This window comes from Oncorhynchus mykiss, chromosome 26, assembly GCF_013265735.2.
Source record: "Oncorhynchus mykiss isolate Arlee chromosome 26, USDA_OmykA_1.1, whole genome shotgun sequence".
NCBI lineage: Eukaryota > Metazoa > Chordata > Actinopteri > Salmoniformes > Salmonidae > Oncorhynchus > Oncorhynchus mykiss.
This window is the reverse complement of record NC_048590.1, coordinates 30883312-30899653: the sequence shown is the minus strand read 5'-3', so window position 1 is coordinate 30899653 and position 16342 is coordinate 30883312.

The window sequence follows — 16342 nt, the reverse complement described above, 5'->3', positions numbered from 1 at the left end:
CCAGCACAGAGGTGTAATAGGAGCCATGCTGGCTCTCCGTGTGTAGTGCACAGACCACAGTGGCTCACACGTCCCTGTAAAACCACAGGGGTACACTGTGACTACTGTACACGGGGCCCTTGGTACAGATGTAGGTTATTCATTTGAGGTAGTTTGCTACAGCAGGAACATAATCCTGCAGCAACAGGAAATATGAATTATTATGTGGATATTAATTCATGGACATTTTTGTAATGGTTGATACATGTTTTCAAAGTGGAAATTACAAACTTTAGAAGCCTTTTTAAACCTAAAACAAATGACAGGCTGAGATAATTCTCAGCAACAAAATAGTGATCAAATGAAGATCCTACATCTGTAGGAGACATACTGGCTCATAACCTATGGTGTTTACTTGCATAACCACACTCTGCGCTAAGGTAACATCTTTATTTGAATTTTGATTCACTTCTACGTATTGTCTAGTTGAGGGATATGTTTGTACATTATGGAGTTGGGTTGGGACAAAACCTGTCAGTCAGGGACACAACTTATTAGTGTTGAGAAAAGTATTGAGTTTGGATGCTCTTTCGCAAAAAATGATCAAAACCATAGCGTTTGTGTACTTTATTAACCTGTTTAGTGTTTACTGGCCATTTCTCAGTTCAGCGTGGGAATAATGATGTTGACCAGTAGCTGTGGAGTAATAGTGTATGAGATGGAGATTTCCTTAGGCAAAGATTCAGCCTTTGGTGTCTCTCTCTCTCTCTCTCTCTCCTCCTCCTCCCCCTTTCCTTTTGTGGCAAGAGGGGGGTGGATTTAGGCACGGACCACTGGCTCCGTTTGTATTTTCAGAAACGTTTGGATGTCCCATCACAGAGCTGGAACCCACTAGACTGCACATAAACGTTGTGCTACCAAGGTGAACAACACAAACAGACCATTTGAACCAAGACACAAAGTACAGTAAGCAGTTCTCTTTTCCATTACATTAACATTGTGACCATGCAGATTCCCATTAGGAAGGTAATGGTCTGATTCGTCAGATGATAGCGCCTCTAATCTGTGGAGGCTGGATGCAAACCTGTCCATATGTTTATAGTCATGCTGATCTAAAATACAAAACTGATCTGTGATCAGTACTTTGAAATTATTTTTGAATATAGGCCATGTCCCTGTCCTTCTGACTGTTACGGTTTTATCTGCCGCGGCTTTGGACCATCAATAGTCCTCAGAATGAGCTGCTGATAGGAAGGGAGGATTTTATGATCATGGCCTGCATCTGATTTTCCTCTCTCCGAGTCCCTGAGTTTCTTTATGGTTCCTGACATGTTGTTTTATCGTTTTATGGCTTTAAGAGGTTTTGCAGCAGTTGTATGTATTCTCTGAAGACAAGAAAGGAACGATGAACTTCTCCCTGACTGCCTTGGCTTGTTGCCAAAATGTCTCCATAATCCTGTACATACAAACATTCGAGGAGAGGGGAATATGAGAGGCTGGGCTGACATACTTGTTGGTTATTCTCATCACACTTGTATGCCATAAGTATAACAGGTAACTCTAATCCCAGGTGGTTTACTGGCTGTTTCGGTGGTTCTGGTGTTCTGTGTCTATGTTCTCAGTGGTGTACAGAGAGACCCATATTCTGAAAACAAAAGATTGTCCTATTTTCAAGTAACTAAGGTACAGGCTGAACAAGAACACCACCCACGGAACCACAACAGGACATACGCAACTGTCACCTCCTCTAAGCGTCATTTTCTGATAACCATCACCTACATACAGAAACATCCTCTTCCACTCACCTCGTCAACCCACAGAGCACTCAACACACAGAGTCAGTGTGCTATGAGCACTGAACCTTACCAATAGAGAAAATGGACAGTGATCTATCATAGGCCACCAGAGCTGAAAAGCTGCACTCCCGGTACACCAACGATTCTCCACTGAAAGAAGTGCAGAGGCTCCAGAGAAGCATCATTGGTCGCCTGTCACTCAACCCTCCACCCATCCTACTGCCCTCTGACCCTCAATACACTGATAGGGTGGTGCTTCATCATATCTCTGACAGAGGAGAGGGAGAGAGACAGAGAGATAAAGAGGGAGGGAGAGAGAGATAGAGGAGAGGGCAGAGAATGAAGGTAGAGCGAGAGAGAGAGAAATGGAAAGGTAAGGAAAGTAATGAACAAGCACACTGCAAGTTTGTTAGGAGTGAAACATGGGGGTTGGGCAACTGAAAGCCTCAGTGAGAATACATTATACTGTATACTGCAGGACAGAGAGGAAGAGAATTGAGTGGAGAGCTGGAGCTTGGAGAAAGAGAGAGGAGAGGCAGATTGGTGTTATGGTATTCAGGGGCATGGGGAGAGTGCTTTGGGGACAGTGAGGTTAATAGTCCAGGGGAACACAGACCTGGCACCAGCATGTTATAATAATACACTTGGCAGGCCAAGTGGTGTCAACTCCTGTCATTCCCCTGGGGAGGGAAGGACACAGCCTAATCTGTATTCAGTCCTGACATTGTCCACATCTGATATGGAACATTAGCCCCTAACTCCCTCTATAGACTAGTGTCCTTCAGTTTATATTACTTTATGTTAATAGAGAGAGAAAAGTCGGCAAGCCATCGTTTGTCATTGTTAGTGGGGGTGCTCCGTGCGCCTGTTTTAAATGCATGTGTTTATCAGATAGAGAGAGGTAAAGGAGGAGATGGGGAAGTAGACCTGACGGGGCAGGGAACCTCCTCGTTTCTCCATCTTTATTGATATTTGATCCAACTAAAGAACAACCCCCCCCCCCCCCCCCCCTCCCTCCATATCCCTCTTCCCATCCCTCTTTTGGCTATGTTACGTTCCTCTTTGACCGTCTATTTTCCGTTCCTACGCTGAGTATCCGCGTCTGAGTGGCGCCAGGCAGGGGGAACGTTGTTAGGTCCATGTGAAACAGCGAGCAGCGGGGAACTTGCTCCTCCACCTGGATCGTTTGGTTCCCATTATGTTCCTCCTGGCTATTCACTCAGGAAAGTACTCTCTACCAATGGGGTTAAAGCTTAGGGAGAAAAGCAGTGCTCATACGTTACATGTGGACCCAGTGCCTTGACGTGTGGTGAGAAGATGTCTGATTTGAACAGGCAAACAGCTTATGTAGTTTAACATTGCAATAGACATTAGGGATCTCAATGAGCTGTTATGAAACAGTGATAGGAAGATTGAAGAAAATTAGGAGTCAATGTAACGGTTTTCTTGATGAGAAGGAGAGTCGGACCAAAATGCGGCGTGTCTATTGCAATCCATGTTTAATGAAGTGACACACTAAACACAAACACTACCAAAACAATAAACTTAACGAAAACCGAAACAGCCTATACTTGTGTAACCTAACACAGAACAATGACATCAGGATACTAAGGACAATCACCCACGACAAACTCAAAGAATATGGCTGCCTAAATATGGTTCCCAATCAGAGACAACGATAAACACCTGCCTCTGATTGAGAACCACTTCAGACAGCCATAGACTTAGCTAGAACACCCCACTAGCTACAATCCCCATACATACACACCACATACAAAAACCCATGCCACACCCTGGCCTGACCAAATAAATAAAGATAAACACAAAATACTTTGACCAGGGTGTGACAGAACCCCCCCCCCTAAGGTGCGGACTCCCGAACGCACCTCAAAACAATAGGGAGGGTCCGGGTGGGCGTCTGTCCATGGTGGCGGCTCCGGCGCGGGACGTGGACCCCACTCAATCAATGTCTTAGTCCCTTCTCCTCGCGTCCCTGGATAGTCCACCCTCGCCGCCGACCATGGCCTAGTAGTCCTCACCCAGAACCCCACTGGACTGAGGAGCAGATCGGGACTGAGGGGCAGCTCGGGACTGAGGCAGCTCGGAACTGAGGGGAAGCTCAGGAGTGAGAGGAAGCTCAGGCAGGTTGATGAATCTACCAGATCCTGGCTGACTGGCAGATCTGGAAGAGTCTGGTCGACTGGCAGATCTGGAAGAGTCTGGTCGACTGGCAGATCTGGAAGAGTCTGGTCGACTGGCAGATCTGGAAGAGTCTGGTCGACTGGCAGATCTGGAAGAGTCTGGTCGACTGGCAGATCTGGAAGAGTCTGGTCGACTGGCAGATCTGGAAGAGTCTGGTCGACTGGCAGATCTGGAAGAGTCTGGTCGACTGGCAGATCTGGAAGAGTCTGGTCGACTGGCAGATCTGGAAGAGTCTGGTCGACTGGCAGATCTGGAAGAGTCTGGTCGACTGGCAGATCTGGAAGAGTCTGGTCGACTGGCAGATCTGGAAGAGTCTGGTCAACTGGCAGATCTGGAAGAGTCTGGTCGACTGGCAGATCTGGAAGAGTCTGGTCGACTGGCAGATCTGGAAGAGTCTGGTCGACTGGCAGATCTGGGAGAGTCTGGTCGACTGGCAGATCTGGGAGAGTCTGGTCGACTGGCAGATCTGGGAGAGTCTGGTCGACTGGCAGATCTGGGAGAGTCTGGTCGACTGGCAGATCTGGGAGAGTCTGGTCGACTGGCAGATCTGGGAGAGTCTGGTCGACTGGCAGATCTGGGAGAGTCTGGTCGACTGGCAGATCTGGGAGAGTCTGGTCGACTGGCAGATCTGGGAGAGTCTGGTCGACTGGCAGATCTGGGAGAGTCTGGTCAACTGGCAGATCTGGGAGAGTCTGGTCAACTGGCAGCTCTGGCTGCTCCATGCTGACTGGCTGCTCCATGCTGACTGGCAGCTCTGGCTGCTCCATGCTGACTGGCTGCTCCATGCTGACTGGCAGCTCTGGCTGCTCCATGCTGACTGGCTGCTCCATGCTGACTGGCAGCTCTGGCTGCTCCATGCTGACTGGCTGCTCCATGCTGACTGGCAGCTCTGGCTGCTCCATGCTGACTGGCTGCTCCATGCTGACTGGCAGCTCTGGCTGCTCCATGCTGACTGGCTGCTCTGGCTGCTCCATGCTGACTGGCTGCTCCATGCTGACTGGCTGCTCCATGCTGACTGGCGGCCCTGGCTGCTCCATGCTGACTGGCGGCCCTGGCTGCTCCATGCTGACTGGCGGCCCTGGCTGCTCCATGCTGACTGGCGGCCCTGGCTGCTCCATGCTGACTGGCAGCTCTGGCGGCTCCTTGCAGACTGGCAGCTCTGGCGGCTCCTTGCAGACTGGCAGCTCTGGCGGCATCCTGCAGACAGGCAGCTCTGGCGGCTCCTTGCAGACTGGCAGCTCTGGCGGCTCCTTGCAGACTGGCAGCTTTGGCGGCATCCTGCAGACAGGCAGCTCTGGCGGCTCCTTGCAGACTGGCAGCTCCTTGCAGACTGGCAGCTCTATGCAAACTGGCAGTTCTGAACAGGCGGGAGACTCCGGCAGCGCTGTAGAGAAGGAAGGCTCTAACAGCGCTAAACAGGCGGGAGACTCCGACAGCGCTGGAGAGGAGGAGGGCTCCGACAGCGCTGGACAGGCGAGGCGCACTGTAGGCCTGATGCGTGGTGCTGGCACTGGTGGTACTGGGCCGAGGACACGCACAGGAAGCCTGGTGCGGGGAGCTGCTACCGGAGGGCTGGGGTGTGGAGGTGGCACAGGATGGGTTAGACCGTGAAGGCGTACTGGAGATCTTGAGAGCGGTGCTGGCACAGGACGTGCAAGGCTAGGGAGGTGCACAGGAGGCCTGGTACGTGAGACTGGCACCATCTTCACCAGCCGACTAACACGCACCTCAGGACGAGTATGGAGCGCTGACCCAGGTGCCATCAAATCCCCAACACGCTCCGTCGGGCGAATTCCATGTTTAAAACACCAACACAGCAACTCCCTCATTTCTCTCTCCTCCAATTTCCCCATTAACTCCTTCACAGTCTCTGTTTCGCTCACCTCCAACACCGGCTCTGGTCTCCTCCTTGGCTCCTCACGATAAACAGGGAGAGTTGGCTCAGGTCTGGCTCCTGACTCTGCCACACTCTCCCTGAGCCCCCCCCCAAGAAATTTTTGGGGCTGACTATGGGGCCTCCGTCCGCGCCGCCTTGCTTGCTTCGCAAACTCCATTCTCCTATATCCCTCCGCGCACTGCTCCATCGAATCCCAGGCGGGCTCCGGCACTCTCCCTGGGTCGACCGCCCACCTGTCTATCTCCTCCCAAGAAGTATAGTCCATACTGTACTCCACTTTGGGCTGTTCCTGCCTGTTGACACGCTGCTTGGTCCCTTTGTGGTGGGTGATTCTGTAACGGTTTTCTTGATGAGAAGGAGAGTCGGACCAAAATGCGGCGTGTCTATTGCAATCCATGTTTAATGAAGTGACACACTAAACACAAACACTACCAAAACAATAAACTTAACGAAAACCGAAACAGCCTATACTTGTGTAACCTAACACAGAACAATGACATCAGGATACTAAGGACAATCACCCACGACAAACTCAAAGAATATGGCTGCCTAAATATGGTTCCCAATCAGAGACAACGATAAACACCTGCCTCTGATTGAGAACCACTTCAGACAGCCATAGACTTAGCTAGAACACCCCACTAGCTACAATCCCCATACATACACACCACATACAAAAACCCATGCCACACCCTGGCCTGACCAAATAAATAAAGATAAACACAAAATACTTTGACCAGGGTGTGACAGTCAATCGTTTGGGAGAAAGCACAGACACATAGTTCTGAAACAGATACGAGCCCTCATCTTTCTTACCCCTTACACTCATAATCTGATACTGGCCACTATAATTTGTCAAGTAATACCCAAATACATAGGCCTACAGTAATAAATAATGTTGCATGGGGATGTATTGGGTAGCGAAGCAACCCCACCACCTACTACAAGTGTACTAACACATGTGCTATACTCTATGTCAACTAAACATCCTACGTCTTGTTTCCTCAACCCCATTCACATCTCCAGACCCTTGTATTATCCTTGTAGAACTTTGTTTTGTTGTTTTGTGTACTTCAGAAAAACAATGATCTGGTTAAACAGAAGATGTTATTTACAATACAATTGAAAAGCACAACAGCAACACTAATGATGATTCCACCAGTCAATGGCAAAACAGAACACGAACAGTGCTACAATTAGAACCCTGCTTAACACACCGCACATCGTCTCATTTGAATAAAATAAAACGAGAGTGAGCGTCTGATGAAGTCAGTCGAGGGAATATTGTTTAAATCCGACTCTATTCTCTGACTTCTGTTGGAATTAATGTGGCTAATTGTCTTCAGCCAATTAGGAGTCTATTCCCTGCTGCCGTCTGGTGAAACACTGCCAGCTAATTGGATTAAATCTTTATCATTTCCTGTGAAACTGGGAGCGAAAGGGGAATATGAAAGAACGCTATCGCCTTATAATTAAAATCCCAACCTAATGACTGTGTTTTTATTAACATCCAACATCCAACCCTCTTTTCATGTGTGTCTCTTTGCCTAAATAGGGGTGGAAAATCAAGCTGCTTGACGATGCTGGGGATCTTAGGCTACATGACCAATTTGATGACGTTGAATCATTCACTGTAGGGACACTCCCTTCTGCTAATTCCTATTACTCTGAGAGCAATCCTAGTTTTTGTTTCAATGTCCATACTATTTTAGAATGAATGCCCAATGTATTGGTTTGTTCTAAGTGGTACACTAGCTGGTGCCCATATTGGAATAGAACCATAGGCTATGTTTACACAGGTAGCCCAAGATCACATCTGTTGCCAATAATTTGGCAAAATATCAGAATTGGGCTACCTGTGTAAACCCAGCCATATAATCCCATAATCCAAGTTACATATAATTAAATGCACAGATGCCCTAATGTCAACAGCTGTTTGAAATCACTCCATAAATATTTGAAGGACATAAAGGATCTAGTCTTTCTTTTGAGAATGTATTTTCCTCTGTAACTCCCACCAGCTGTCAGAGATCTCCCATCATCAGCTCTGATGGAGCAGAGAGAACAGAATGATACTGATCATCACACACTTGGTCTTTGTTCTTTACACACTGTGCCATCCTCCATCTGGTCACCAATGTGGAAATAATAGGATGTGGACATAAGACATTGTGTCACTTTCATTATAGTGATAATTTGATGTCCAACTTGATTACATTGATCCATGCTTGCTACACTTACCAACCCTTACTACACCATATTTCCCTGCCTCTTCAACTCTACCTCATTCTCTTTCTTTCTCTTTCTCTTTCTCTTTCTCTCCCTCCTCTCTCTCTCTCTCTCTCTCTGAGCTCGATAATAAACTTGTGAGCGTGATGTGCAGTAAAACCCTATCCCTGTCCAGCCATGGGCCCTGCTCATCCTCTTAAATGACAATCAGAATGAATGGTATCACAGGGAAGGGGCCTCGTAAACCTGGCCCCATTATTGGCCTCTAGATTAGCAAGGCGGGGCTAGATGTACAGAGATTAGACTCAGAGGTAATGTACTGTATACTGGGTTTCATATCATCAAAAACAATATAAAGTATAGGGATGTATACCACACAGGACAATGCTAATGCTAAATGATTAAAAAGAGAGAAGAGGGAGGCTATTGTCATAATCATTAGGTTCCTGACCTCTCCACATGACAACATATCAGATTTATTATGACTACTTTATGAATTGGCACAGAGACATTATGAAACGTCACCAGTTATGATTGGTAAGCCTGATAGTCCACTTAAAACACACTGAGCAAAGCTGAATAGCTAGGTTGTTTTTATTGGCCCATTACCTGATTGGTTGTTATAAAGGTGGGAGGGGATATTTTTGTACCACACTTAATAGCCGTGATGTATTTCCTCCCCAGTAACAACACAGATGCTGTTGCTCACCAATCCTGCAATTCCGTCCACGGTGACATCATACTAATTTCATCACTGGCCCATGGCTCAACCATACCACTGGTGCGGACATCAATTTTCTATTAGCACACTGCTGTCAACGTAGAGGCAAGCTACTTACTGCAGGCTCACTCTGTGCAGTGACTACTGTTTACATTTCTGGTAATAATGTGTTTACTTGAGATGTCCAGGGAATCAGAAGCTGTGTCAAATCCTTCCTTTAGGATAAACTACTTATTCAGAATTAAAGAGAGTTCCTCAAAAACAACGATTAGGAGAAACAGAGAGTGAGCTTGTGTGTGTCTTTCTGTGTGTGTGTGTGCTCATGCACTTACTTGTGTATTTAATACACAAGTCTAGTAAAGGGTCTTAACAATATCTCTCCCTTCTGCTCGAGGATGAGCAGAGATTTGGAATAATGATGTCATTTAAAAACAATAACATTTGGGCAGACAGACAGACAGACAGACAGACAGACAGACAGACAGACAGACAGACAGACAGACAGACAGACAGACAGACAGACAGACAGACAGACAGACAGACAGACAGACAGACCACTTAGCTGATGGCTAGTGGTTAGAGTGACAGCAGTGACAGTCAGTTAACCTGGAGGATGTCAGGCAGCTTGGCTCTAAGCAGCACTTGAGTAATATGGGGATGAGCTGCTTAGCCATAGTTGTTACCATGATGATCCTGTAGAGAACAAAGCTCAAAGCTGTATTTCTTAGAAACATCAGTACACTTTCAAGTAAGCAGGTGTCACGATCGTTGTTAGAATAACTGGTCCAAGGCGCAGCGTGCATAGAGTTCCACATGTTTAATTGATGAAACTCACAGAAAACAATAAAGCGCCAAAACGAAATGTGAAGCCAATGTAGTGCTCGCAGGCAACTATACAAAGACAAGACCCCACAAACTAAAGGGGGAAAAAAGGCTGCCTAAATATGATCCCCAATCAGAGACAACAATGGACACCTGCCTATGATTGGGAACCATACCAGGCCAACATAGAAATGAAAAAACTAGACAACCCACCCTAGTCACACCCTGACCTAACGAAAATAGAGAATAAAAAGGATCTCTAAGGTCAGGGCGTGACAGCAGGCCCTTTTCAATTGTTTTTTCAAATGGTGAGTGCATTGTCATATTGAGCCTTTAAGGTGCTGGTTGAATTATTTGAAAATACAATATCAATTCAATTCCATTCAAATAACTTTTATGAATATGTGGGATGAACGATACATACAAGATGCATAACAATATAGAAAACTAAAACATGAAGGCTACAGTATAAGGGACTAGAAGCATTCTACGCAATCCCAGGGAATATACACATCTATACAAATAAAAGAGTTAAGGAGTTTGATATGACCACACACCAGCTCTTGCCTGGGTGAGAAGTATTGCATGTGTAAACTCAGGTGTCCTCTCTCAATACAAGCAGTACCATACCTCCGCAACATAGCCACTACACGACACTACACACCAATTCCCTGACCATTCAGTTAACCCTGCTCCACATTGGCCCCACCACAATGATTGACAGAGAGCTTCCTCCTCCTTCCTCTGAGGGAGCCAAGTTGTGGGCCAGCTCCTCTTTGCAGCTCCGCTCCTAGTGTTGTTTCCTTGCCGACACAGAGGGACAGACCAGGGATCAGGGAAAGCATCTGGAAAAACAAACAGGAAGCCCGGAGAGAGGAATCTTGCAATGAAATACTGCCGAGTTGGACGACTGCAGCGCTCTGCCATAATACGGGGGGCTGTAGGTTGAGGGGTGAGGGGGATTGAGGGGCCAAAAGGGGCTTTGGTCCCATTTGTACTGCATGCCTCATGAAAATATAATGAACAGGAGGCAGTGACCCGGCGCACACACACACACACACACACACTTGCGGATGTACACACACACGTACACGCATACTGTACACACATGCACACACACAAAAGCGCCCACGCTCACACACGTGTGCACTCACTGTACGGTCCAGCTCAAACACGCTCTAGAGAGATTTCGATTGCCGTTATTGACATGACGTTTGTTTTCATTGTTCTTACCGTAGTGAGACTTGTTGTTAAATTCTTTGTGAGCCGATACTATCAGAACAAAAGTCATGCAATATAGTCACTTAGCTCAAGAGCAAAGGACAGTCATGTCTGATGTCATTTTAGTGGAACATGATATATCTAAACCATGTTATTTCATGCCTGTCTACACACACTCTTCATCGTGGAAATGTTTCACGCTGACATTTCAAATAGAATTTCAAGGATCTGTTTTGCAGCTGGGAGAACGGCTCAGTTTTATTGAAAAGGGCTGGAGAGGTAAATGGATGTGTATCTGAGTGGTGGAAATGACATTGTGCAGAGCATGGAGCAGAGGGAGAGAGATCAATGACGATCATAAACAAAATACAATAAAGTAATCTATTGCCATTATGAGCAAATGGGCATTGTATTGGAGGCCATGTGCAGTTTGAAACATGTAGCGTTTAGCTTTGCCAAGAAACTTGGACGAACACATGGAAAACAATTGGCGTGTTATGCAAAACAAATGCACAGATGAATACACTCTGTGTACCTCTTCACTCTGCACCTCTTCACACACACACACACACACACACACACACACACGTTCTCCCTTCCACACAAACACACACTTTCTCCCTTCCACACACACACACACTTTCTCCCTTCCACACACACACACACTTTCTCCCTTCCACACACACACACACACTTTCTCCCTTCCACACACACACATACACACACACACAAACACAAGCACACACTTTCTCCCTTACACACACACACACACTGACAGACAATCGCCTAGCACACGTCAGAGAAACCTGAGTGCTGTTTTGTCACACACCAACATCTGGATCTGCTAAGGAAACGAACGGCCATTCTCCTGTCATTTAACCTGCAAGCTATTGACCCACGTGTTGAAAAGTCTTCTTGAATACTTACAGAGGCCTACTCAGGATACAGCCCCGCGCACCATTAACATTGGGCTCCTTCCTTCCACGGGGTATTCGGCGTCTGGTTGTTATTTAGGGGTTTCTTTTGGAAACATTTACGGTAGTACAAAGATTACCTAAGCGCCGTTTCAAATCCGCGGCAGATGCTCCACAATGAAAGATGTAAAAGATGCTTGCGAGGCGGATCGCATATGATCGTATACAGGCACGAGAAATGAATTACCCCAGAGTGAAATCCATATGGCAGGAATTGATTTTAGTTTCTGTCATTCTTTCTGTTTTTATGGTACAGTGATTAAGACTGGATGGTTGACAGTAAACCAGAGATATGCTCTGGTGATGGGGCAGTTTAGGATGGTAGACAGTAAACCAGAGATGTGCTCTGGTGATGGGGCAGTTTAGGATGGTAGATAGTAAACCAGAGATATGCTCTGGTGATGGGGCAGTTTAGGATGGTAGATAGTAAACCAGAGATATGCTCTGGTGATGGGGCAGTTTAAGATGGTAGACAGTAAACCAGAGATATGCTCTGGTGATGGGGCAGTTAGGATGGTAGATAGTAAACCAGAGATATGCTCCGGTGATGGGGCAGTTAGGATGGTTGACAGTAAACCAGAGATATGCTCAGGTGATGGGGCAGTTTAGGATGGTAGACAGTAAACCAGAGATGTGCTCAGGTGATGGGGCAGTTAGGATGGTTGACAGTAAACCAGAGATATGCTCTGGTGATGGGGCAGTTTAGGATGGTAGACAGTAAACCAGAGATATGCTCTGGTGATGGGGCAGTTTAGGATGGTTGACAGTAAACCAGAGATATGCTCAGGTGATGGGGCAGTTTAGGATGGTAGATAGTAAACCAGAGATATGCTCAGGTGATGGGGCAGTTAGGATGGTAGACAGTAAACCAGAGATATGCTCTGGTGATGGGGCAGTTTAGGATGGTAGATAGTAAACCAGAGATATGCTCTGGTGATGGGGCAGTTTAGGATGGTAGATAGTAAACCAGAGATATGCTCTGGTGATGGGGCAGTTTAGGATGGTAGATAGTAAACCAGAGATATGCTCTGGTGATGGGGCAGTTTAGGATGGTAGACAGTAAACCAGAGATATGCTCTGGTGATGGGGCAGTTTAGGATGGTTGACAGTAAACCAGAGATATGCTCTGGTGATGGGGCAGTTTAGGATGGTAGACAGTAAACCAGAGATATGCTCTGGTGATGGGGCAGTTTAGGATGGTTGACAGTAAACCAGAGATATGCTCAGGTGATGGGGCAGTTTAGGATGGTAGATAGTAAACCAGAGATATGCTCAGGTGATGGGGCAGTTAGGATGGTAGACAGTAAACCAGAGATATGCTCTGGTGATGGGGCAGTTTAGGATGGTAGATAGTAAACCAGAGATATGCTCTGGTGATGGGGCAGTTTAGGATGGTAGATAGTAAACCAGAGATATGCTCTGGTGATGGGGCAGTTTAGGATGGTAGATAGTAAACCAGAGATATGCTCTGGTGATGGGGCAGTTTAGGATGGTAGACAGTAAACCAGAGATATGCTCTGGTGATGGGGCAGTTTAGGATGGTAGACAGTAAACCAGAGATATGCTCCGGTGATGGGGCAGTTTAGGATGGTTGACAGTAAACCAGAGATATGCTCCGGTGATGGGGCAGTTTAGGATGGTAGACAGTAAACCAGAGATATGCTCCGGTGATGGGGCAGTTTAGGATGGTAGACAGTAAACCAGAGATATGCTCTGGTGATGGGGCAGTTAGGATGGTAGACAGTAAACCAGAGATATGCTCTGGTGATGGGGCAGTTAGGATGGTAGACAGTAAACCAGAGATATGCTCTGGTGATGGGGCAGTTAGGATGGTAGACAGTAAACCAGAGATATGCTCTGGTGATGGGGCAGTTTAGGATGGTAGAGAGTAAACCAGAGATATGCTCCGGTGATGGGGCAGTTTAGGATGGTTGACAGTAAACCAGAGATATGCTCCGGTGATGGGGCAGTTTAGGATGGTAGACAGTAAACCAGAGATATGCTCTGGTGATGGGGCAGTTAGGATGGTAGACAGTAAACCAGAGATATGCTCTGGTGATGGGGCAGTTTAGGATGGTAGACAGTAAACCAGAGATATGCTCCGGTGATGGGGCAGTTTAGGATGGTAGACAGTAAACCAGAGATATGCTCCGGTGATGGGGCAGTTTAGGATGGTTGACAGTAAACCAGAGATATGCTCCGGTGATGGGGCAGTTTAGGATGGTAGACAGTAAACCAGAGATATGCTCTGGTGATGGGGCAGTTTAGGATGGTAGACAGTAAACCAGAGATATGCTCTGGTGATGGGGCAGTTTAGGATGGTAGACAGTAAACCAGAGATGTGCTCTGTTGATGGGGCAGTTTAGGATGGTAGATAGTAAACCAGAGATATGCTCTGGTGATGGGGCAGTTAGGATGGTAGACAGTAAACCAGAGATATGCTCTGGTGATGGGGCAGTTTAGGATGGTAGACAGTAAACCAGAGATATGCTCCGGTGATGGGGCAGTTTAGAATGGTAGACAGTAAACCAGAGATATGCTCTGGTGATGGGGCAGTTTAGGATGGTAGACAGTAAACCAGAGATATGCTCTGGTGATGGGGCAGTTTAGGATGGTAGATAGTAAACCAGAGATATGCTCTGGTGATGGGGCAGTTAGGATGGTAGACAGTAAACCAGAGATATGCTCTGGTGATGGGGCAGTTTAGGATGGTAGACAGTAAACCAGAGATATGCTCCGGTGATGGGGCAGTTTAGAATGGTAGACAGTAAACCAGAGATATGCTCTGGTGATGGGGCAGTTTAGGATGGTAGACAGTAAACCAGAGATATGCTCTGGTGATGGGGCAGTTTAGGATGGTAGATAGTAAACCAGAGATATGCTCCGGTGATGGGGCAGTTTAGGCATGAAGAGAGGAGTTACTTTAGTTGTTTACAGCACACAATAAGGCAGTTCCTGGTGAGTATTGGAGGTAGCTGTAGTAACTGTTGTGGTGCTGCTTTAAATGGAACCGTGACTCAGCAGTAGCACGATTCTGAATCTATTGTAACCTACGATACTGCTTGTCTACACCATCCTTCAGGCCGGATAGGAACAGTTGTCCTTGAACAAAATGTATGGATGATATTGCTATTGAACTCAACTCGGGATAAAAATGTGCTGAACTCGGAAGCAACAGAATTAAGTAACATATTTGCTTTAAACAGCTGCTGGCCACTGAACTCCATTCACTACGCTCAATCCTAGAAGACCAGAGAACAAAACGCCTGGTTCTCTGTCCTTGGCCATGCAGCGAGACGGGAAGAGGTAAATTACTCATCAAAAACAAGACAGGACTAGGTAATAGAGCTGAGGCCTCCAGTAACTCAATCAGAACCTAACGTCTGAAGCTCACATTGCTGGCCCCATGCCTGCAGGCCTGTGAAGCTCCACCCTGCCTCCCGCACAAAGACATGGCTGCAGCCTCTATGAGGTCAAAGTCTGTTTGTCGACCACAAACCACATGAAATTGACTCGCCTGTCGCAGCAGCCGGCAGAAAATCACAGGACGGTCATCGCTAGAGGCTTAGGTCCCGTATAAACACAAGTGTGTGCTCAGAGAGAGGCACACACATACATTCTATATATGTACTGAGCAGTGAACCTTACACTCAAACATTTTTCTGGTATTTGTTTAAATAATCCACTGTTGTACAGAAAATGTCACAGTATGATGCATTTTGTATCATATGATGCAAAACGAATCATACTGTGACACTTTCTGAATTTTGAAAGTTCTATATCGTTCTATAACTTGATTGATGACATGCAAAACATTTTGGGACTCCATCAACAGTAAACTAATGAATCATGTACCAAAATATCATTTTTGAGTGGAATTTTTCTTTAAAATGCTTCAGATAAGATCTCACTGACATGACTCAGTAACACAATTGCACAATCTTCCATCACAAAGGTAAAACTATGTAGAGTACAGGTATAAAACAAAAACACTCTCCATTGACATTTGAAAAGTACAACGCTGAAGAAACAACTGCACTTCCTCTCACTGTTTCCTTAGACTGCCTGCTGAGTTTGGACAAGGTGGGGGTTGAATGAATCATACCTCAAAGTTCAATAAGTCATCCCTCCATTCTTTCAGAATATATTTCAATTGTTTGTAATTCATTTGACGTGCTGTTGACAATAGCCTGTTGTCTTTTCGGCACCTCAGGTTCTTGTTCCAGGGGTGACCTATGTGTTCGGTGTGTTTCTCTAATTCCCTACGGTGATATCACATAGTCATTACGTCTCTTAGAGGTCTAGTCAGCCTGACCATATTGGCTGAGCCTTTCTCTCCATTTGGTTCAATTGCACGTACATGATTCTGCCAATATAAACGAATGCTAAACCACATAAGCAACAAGGATGAAGATTACAGCTGAGAAAAGATAATGGTAATGATGATGATTATAATAATTATGGTGGTACAATACCAAAATAACTTCTCTATGGACTCAGC